Source organism: Tupaia chinensis, unplaced genomic scaffold (assembly GCF_000334495.1).
Source record: "Tupaia chinensis unplaced genomic scaffold, TupChi_1.0 Scaffold145245_1, whole genome shotgun sequence".
Taxonomy (NCBI): Eukaryota; Metazoa; Chordata; class Mammalia; order Scandentia; family Tupaiidae; genus Tupaia; species Tupaia belangeri.
In genome coordinates this window covers 498-8997 of record NW_006205105.1, presented here as the reverse complement: position 1 = coordinate 8997, position 8500 = coordinate 498, and the positions used below count along the sequence as shown (strand labels likewise).

Genomic DNA, 8500 nt, shown 5'->3' with positions numbered 1-8500 from the left:
GTCTGGGACTTGAACCACAGTCAAATACGTGAGAGTCCAGTGACGTCTGATCCACTACACCATCTGCTGGTCCCTCGACTTGAAAACATAAGCTGCAGAATGTGTCACCAATTTTCCAGTCTCCAAATTCTGTTTGGGTTTTTTAAACTGGTGCATAGTTACTTTCTTTTCATCTAATATTTGAAAATAATTTGTATTTAGCTTTCTGAATGCCTCTTTCAAATGATTTTTCCAGTGACAGCACATTCAAGTAGGGCACCCCTTCACTGACTGACTTGGTGTTGAGTTGGTATCTGGTATCTTCCACATGAAAAGGCAGCTTGGTCTTTATCCTGAAAACACAGTCGAAGACCTGAGATGATTTTCACTAAGATCTCTTAACACCTGCTGACATGGAAAACACTACACGTTTCTGGGGAGCTGTGGTAGAGAAGAGTTCTGCTATTCCTTTAAGTATATATACCCTTTGTATTTCTTCTGCCACATTCCAAAAATTTAAAGAGATTTATCGGGATAGAAAATATAGTAAAATGTATAAAACATTAAGAGTTGTGGCGACTAGAGGGACCAGCTGATGGTGTGATGGTTACATCACTGGACTCCCATGTGGACGACCGTGGTTTGAGTCCTGGATCTGGTGGCTTAAAACTCATGCTGGGCACGTGTATACGTGTTCCCAAAAGTTTTTCTTTTTCTAATAAAGAATTATTTTATTATTATTGTTTTAAATTTGCTATAAGGCATATGCACTCACCAGAGAGAGATAGAGAAGGAAAGTGAAAAGGCAAGCCTCCCAGTAGGGGACTCAAACAGTGGTAGGTCATGTGGGAGTTCAGTGCCTTAGGCACCATGCCACCTGCTGGCCCCCACTAGGGAGGTTTTAAAATCCTGAGGATTTTTTTGCTTGAATGAGATATTGGCAACTGTTAGAAATAGGAAAAGGAAGGGGCTGGCAGATAGTATGGTGGTTAAGGTGCTGGACTTCCCACAAGGCCAACCGGTTCAACTCCTGTCCTGGACTGGCGGCTTGCTTTCTCTCTCCCTCTCTCTGTGTGTATCTCTCTGGCCAAATTTAATAATGAATAAATAAATATAATGAACAATTCTTTAAAAACAGAAAACAAATGAATAGAAATGAAGGGAGCTTTGAGAGTAAACTGTAAGAGGCCTTATTTGTTAAAACTCATGTGAGGCAGTCTATGCAAGTGTGTCTAAATTTTATGTGCAGGTTTTGAAAGTTTTTGATTTTTTGTTTTGTTTTCTGCTTTCTCTTAGGCACCCACCTACCATCTTATTTTGGAAGGAATCCTAATAACCCTGGATAATCAGACTTCTTTTCTCTAAAACTTATAAATTACAAGATTGATCTGATCTTACAGTCAAAGTAAGAAATCACCAATTTACTGTTCAGTGTATTGTGACTGTAGTTGCTGCATCTTAGAAGGATTTTTAGAGGCTCAAGTACACATATTAAAAAGTGTTCTGGGATATAAGGAAACTGAGGGGAATGAAATAGCAGGGTAGGCAAAGTGTGGGGAAAGCTAGGGACAGAGTCGTTCCCAGAGGAAAACCACTCTGTGGTCCCATGCACGTTGCTTAGAATAAACAGTCCGACAGGTAGGTGGTCAGGGGAAAGCTTTGGCAACTGCCAGACTTTGAAGGTCTTCACTCTGGTCTCTTCAGTTGCTCAGGAAAAGCACAAGTTCTGAAGATCGAAGACAAATTTTCCTCTGGTCTCCATCAAGAAGATTCAGATTGGAAAGAGTCCTGTCTGCCCACACCCCAAACCAAGTTTTGATGTGTTGTGTTTGGTGAGGGAAAAATTCTGGACAGAAAAGTAAATTTTTCTCCAATTGTCACATTACCCACAAAATTACATGTGAAGGAATTTCAGCTTGTGCTAAGAAAAGAAAGGAGCACCATAGGTGCACAGAACTCAGGAGGGGCTCTATTTCCTTCTGGCCACAGCAGTTAGGTGCACTCTTTCTAGCAGTGTCTTCACTGTGATGTTTCTTTGTAATTCAGATCCTGCCAATGTCCTCCTAAGGTCACTAATGCAAAAGGAGGAGTTGATTGAAGAATGGCAACCAGGACCTCTTGTTCCTCCTGTCTCAAGCCGCCATCCTACTTTCAATTACAACATTATTTCAGGGTAAGTCGGTTTTGCTACTTGAGGACTTGCATTGAATTTCCTGGGGGCATATTTGCCAAAGGATATAGTGGTTTATACAGTATTAGAGAGAGCAAGCCAGCCACCAGGTCTGGGACTCAAACAGCAGTCGACCATGTGAGAGTCCAGTGGCCTTATCCATCACATTACCTGCTGGCCCCTTTAGTTGATATTGTTTTAAATATTGGGATTCTGTGTCAGTATTTTTTTTTTAACTGCAGTAAAATATTCGCAAATTTCGGCCATATGATAATTTCTTTAGTTTCTAATATAAAAACCTCTGTTAGGGATAGTAGGAATTTTTTTTTTAACTCCTCAGTTTGGACATGAACTATTTTTTCATTTTTCTAAAAACAAACATTTTTCTGACTAATGCATGTACATGATAATATTTTTAATGGTCAAACACAGTTAAAATGAATAGTGGCAGGTTTCCACTTTTCGTGGTTTTAGATCTGTTGTAGGCTACTGTCATGACTAGATTCTATAGAAGTGTGCTTATACTCCTGTTTCTTAGTGGGGAGGGGACACACATGCAACTGTCATGAATTTCAAGGCTCCAAATTCAGGATTTGAACTGTGGTGGGCCATGTGGGAGTCGAGCACCTTAATCACCATGCCACCAGCTAGCCCTTCACTACTGCTTTTTGATTCATCACCTAGCGACACTGTTAACCCACAATGTGATCTGTGAAACTTGAGCTCCCTTAGTTCCCTTTCCTCTTTGTTTTCAGTGTTTGATCTATTCAGATGCCAGGAAAGTCATAACTAGTTTTTGCATAGAAAAACAGAAAGATACGTCATGACTTTCCTGACAACCTGATATGTTTTTCTTTAGTTCTTTTGTTGGTTATCTTTGCTTTATCATATGCATTTTTATAATTAAGAAATATTTAAAATATATAGAAACTATCAGACACCTTTGTCCAGTACCCAGAATTAAAAAGCATTAACACTTTGCTGTCTTTGCTTCAGGTCTGTTTTTTAAAAAGAAACATAAGAAATCCTGTGTAAGAAATTTCTTCCAATCTGTAATTTACTCTTGCCTCCTATACAAGAGAACTACTGTTTGAAAGTGCGTTTTTTCCTTCTTTTTTTCTTTTGAGAGAGAGATTTTTCTGTAGAGCACATGAGATTTCCAGAGAGAAAGAAAGCAAGAAATCGTCCCCTAGGGGGAATGGTCATGCTGTAATCCCTTCTCCTCCATTCTCCTCTCAGGATTTGGGGCATGCATGCACACACACAAGCGTGAGGTTTTTTAAGCTGCTGGGTCTGGTTCTCAAACTGCAGTTGTCTACATGGGAGTCCCGTGACGGAACCATTATGCCATCTGCCCGTCTCTCACATCTGTAGTTTCTTTAGTTTTAAAAAGTTTGACATATTCTGAAAGCAAACTTTCTACTCACCCGAAGGTTTAACTTGCCTGTTTTTATGGTCAGTGGTCCCAGTTTACTAGTTGGACAATCCATTCTTTACCTACTGACTGGAAATTCCCTTTGGTATACTGGCTTCCCTTGTAAAGGGTCTGTCTGACTTTTACCTATGTTCTTTTGGTATCCGTCTCTCGGTATCATCGCCCCTGACAAGAGTGAGTCCATCTACCTCCCTATTCTAAATTAACTCTCTTCTTCATTATGAGCTTACGTTGTGCTGAACAAATTTGGCACAACAATGTGTTTGGGTTTTTATTGAAAATGCATAGAATTTATGGGTTAATTTGGACACTTGGTACCTTGGTGATACTGAATCTTACTGCCGTTGTACATAATATATCACTTGTGTTCTTGGGTCTTATTTTCTACAGTGAAGTTTTAGCATTTTCTGCACAAAGACTTATCTGTTTTTTCTTACTTTTGATTTTGAAATATTTCTAGACTTATGGGCAGATGTACGAAATAATACAGAAATATGCCTTGCACCCTTCACTCTACCCCAGTGGTAATGTCTCAAATAACCCCAGGACACTATTACACTCAGGATATTATGTTCCATATCTTTTAATAGGTTCATCTCTGGGTACCAGAGTGTTTTCGTTTCTGTCGTAAGATGTGATTTTTCCTTCCTGTCCTTGTTCTCATGTCCTGGCTAGGACACCCTCTGTTCCAATGTTGAACAGGAGGAGGACGGTGGCCTTCATGTACCTGATGGCTTCTAAGCAGCAACCCGTGTTGACTTAGAGGCATTCTTCACTCCTAGTTTGCCAAAGCAAATATTGATAGTTTTAAAAATCAAAGTCCTGGGGCCAAGAGGTGGCATTGTGATTAAGGTGCTGGATTCTCACATGGCTGACTGTGGCTCGGGTCCCAGACCTGGCAGCTTGCTTTCTCTCTCTCACTGTCTGTCTCAGATCAAATTTTAAAGAATAATAACAATAAAAGGAATTAAGTAAATAATTTTTAAAGAAACCTTTAAAAAAATGAGTAAAACTAAAAATCAGAGTACAAATGCTCATCCTTATCATGAGATTACATCATGGTAAGTCGATCATAATTTGAAAATTCTGAAAGTCAGATATGCACCTAATACGCCCTACCTGTGTAATGTCATAGCTTAGCCTAACATATCTTACCTTATACATGCTTGTAACACCTGGGCTAGCCAATGGTGGGGCAGAATAATCCAACCAAATCCTGTCTTCTCATGTGTGTTGAATATCGCATGTAATCTATTGAATACTGAACATGAAAAACAGAACTGGTGCTATGGGTATTCGAGCTATGGTTTCTACTGAATGTGCATTGTTCTTAGACCGTAGTAAAGCCAAAAAATCCTCAGTCAAGCCATGTCAAGTTTGGAACCATCTTTATTACATTTTATAAAATACTTTTTCTGTGTTTGTTGAGATGATCATGACTTTTCTCCTTTAATCAATCGCGGTGTTAAGTTTTACTGATACTTTTTAAAAAATTTATGAGAAAAACTAGTCTACCATACCACCCTTCCTCGCCCCAGATTCCTCACTGTCTAGAAGGAATCGCTCTCTCTTTCTGGAAGTTATGTTTGGTTATTTTACAAAAGCATTAGTCCCTTCTTCATGGACCTGTTCTGTTTTCATATTTTGGGCCCTTTCCACTCCCTAGCTTCCTGAGGTTTTCTCTCTCTCAGGCTAATCCTCCTGTTGCTCTTTTGCCTGCTGACTCTCACTCGGGCAGGGTTGCAGTTTTGACTGGGAAGGGTTTTCTTTTTTTCCCTTTGATTCTCTGGGCCTCGCTTGTGACGATGCCTTTCAGGTCGGTGAAGTTACTGGCTTTTTTTTTTTTTTTTTTTTAAAGAGTTTTGCCTGAGAGCGTATGGACTTACCAGAGAGATACAAGGACAGAAACAGTGAGGGGAAGTGAGAAATCACCCCCCAAGGAGGATGGTCAGGCTGTAATCCCCCCTCCTCCGTTCTCTTCCCAGAATCTTGAGCACGCCTACACACATGTCCAGCATGAATTTTAAGCCACTGGGTCCGGGACTCTTAACTGTGGTCAGCATATGGGAATCCAGTGACGTAACCACCGTGCCATCTGCAGGCCATTTTTTAAAAGAATTTTTAGGATTAGGCTGCATTGCTTTTGCACTGCGAGGTCCCAGGGGACGTTGAAGATGGGGCCAAAGCCGAGACCATGAGCTCAGGCTCTAGATCTCACCCAGTTAGACTTGCTGGCTGGGATGGTGTCAACCAGCCTGCTCTCCCAGCTAACCCACCTCCCTCACCTTTGGAGCCTGAGCTGTGTGCTGGGCATGACCTTCTGTAGCTCTGGGTGCTTAGGAGCTGCTCAGAATCCGTGCCTAGCCTATGTAACTGCACACTGCAGGAGAGACTACACATGCTAGGCTCGATCTTATGCAGGAAATAACATCTCGGTGTAGTCAGTCTTGTGCCCTGGAAATCTTCGGCTCTGATTTTGTCTCTGGTTGAATGAAAGTGACGTGGTCCAAGGACAGCAAATGAATTTAAAGTATCTGTGAGCCTGTGTTCTCTAGGGGTTATGTGCTCTCCTGCATGCTCTGGCAATACAGGCTGAAATTTCCGCAAGCGTGCGCTATAGCAAAACAACAAAAAAATGTTAAAAAGAGAAAAACAAAGAAAGAAGAGGCCCTAGGACTAAGGATGCATTCTTGGTTTATGAATCTGTGACCAGAGGATGCCCTCAGTGTGTCTGGAGAAGAAGTTACAAAACAGAGTTGATTCTCAAGAGTAGCCGAAAAGGATCAACTCACAGGTATTATGCTTTTCCAGGTATTATTTGAGGATGTGGTTGTGGATTTCTCATTGGAGAAGTGGCAGCTACTTAATCCTGTTTAAAAGAACCTATACAGAGATGTGATGTTGGAGAACTAAGCAATCTAATTTTTTGGGGTTACCAAATTATCAAACCTGATGAGATTTTCAAGGAGGAACAAGAGGACTCATGGAAAATAGATAAAGGACACCTGGGACAAAACATTTCAGAAAAAGTCTAGCTAAATGATAATTGCAAAATGTGGCAGCAAGATAATCAGGAGAAGCTTAAAATTGTGGAGAGAGACCATGAATATGTTCTGGGGAAAATATTTAATTCAGGCATAAACCTTGTTAATTTAGAAATGAGACCCCATAAATGTGGCACAGGTGAAAAATCTTTGAAACATGTTTTTGATTTTTTTATTCCAAAAACTAACTGTGGGAAAAAGAAACTTGATGAGGTTAATAAGAAGTTGTTATTCTTCATCAAATCAGACAGAGCCAATGGTGGGATAAAATACGGTGGTTGCAATAAATGTAGAAAGGGCAACAGTAATGGCTAATTGCAAATCATGTAACACGCACAGGAGTCTCTTTATGCATGGAGTGTGCCAAAAGTTTTAATAAGAAGTCACAACTTATTGTACATAAGAGAACTCATAGAGGAGAGAAACTCTATCAATGCAGTGGATGTGGGAAATCTTTCTCACAAAAATCACTGCTCACTATTCATCAGAGGTCTCATTCAGGAGAAAAACCATATGGGTGTAGTGAGTGTCAAAAAGCTTTTAGCAGAAAGTCACTGCTCACTTTACATCAGAGAACTCATACTGGAGAGATGCCCTATTGGAACTCACTCCTCATTAGATATCAGCAGATTCATACAGGAGAGAAACCCTATGAATGCAGTGAATGTGGCGAAGGCTTCATTAGAAAACCACAGCTTCTTAAGTATCAGATCACTCATACAGGAGAGAAGAACTACCAGTGTAGTGATTGTGAAGAAGCCTTCAAAAAGTCAGAGCTAATAAGACATCAAAAAATTCATCTAGGAGAGAAACCCTGCAGATGTATTGAATGTGGAAAAACATTCTTTGGAAAGTCACAGCTCCTAACACACCAGAGAACACACAGTGGGGAGAAACCTTATGACTGCAGTGAATGCAGGAAAACTTGCAGTGGAAAGTCAAGTCTTACTCATCATGAGAGAACACACACTGGAGAGAAACCCTTTGAATGTACTGAATGCAGAAAAGCTTTTGCCTGGAAGTCACAGCTCCTTAGGCATCAGAGAATTCCCACAGGGGAGAAATCCTATGAAAGTAGTGAATGCAGAAAAGCATTTGTTCAGAAAGAGCAACTCGTTAAACACCAGAGAAATCATACAGGAGAGAAAACCTATAGATGCAGTGACTGTGCCAAAGCTTTTTTGAGAAGGCACAGCTCATTGTACATCAGAGAATTCATACAGGAGAGCGACCGTATAAATGTAGTAAATGTGGGAAGTCTTTCACTAGAAAATCACACCTAATGAGGCATCAAAGAATCCATAGAGAAGATAAATATTAAGGATGCAGTGAGCGTGGGACCACCTTCAATAGGAAGTCACAGCTTTTGAGGCATCAAAGAAATCATATAATATAGAAACCATGTAGGTTCGGTGAATGTGGAAAGTCCATGGCTGATTCCAGACCTCGTAACACTTCTGAGGGCACACAAAGGAGAGGAGATCTGCTGAAGCAGTGACTACTGAACAGCCGTAACTGGGGAATCAGGAGTCACCTGACAATCAGAAAGGAGAGAAGTTCTTAAAATTGGACAATGTAGAAAGGCTTTGTTCTGAGATAGCTCATTACACGTTAGATGACTCATCATGGTGAAAATACTATTTTGGTAGTATAGGAGCTTTTAGTTAAAAGACACAGCTTATTAAATATCAATATTAAGGAGACTTAAATAGGGTAAAAATACATTGTTTTAACATGTAAGTGTAAGAGTTCTTTCAGAAAGGACTACTCACTGTGAAGTAAAAAAATGCTTATAGGAAGAAAATACAAAATATTAGATATTAGAGATTTCATACTGTAGAAGTCCTACCAATTTGAAGAATTTAATAAGCA

General features: G+C 40.1%; 1 pseudogene; it reads left to right on the top strand.

Moving 5' to 3' along the window:
- The first annotated feature begins 6383 nt into the window (after positions 1-6383).
- On the top strand, positions 6384-8025 carry LOC102503242 (zinc finger protein 605 pseudogene; annotated as a pseudogene).
- Positions 8026-8500: the final 475 nt, after the last annotated feature.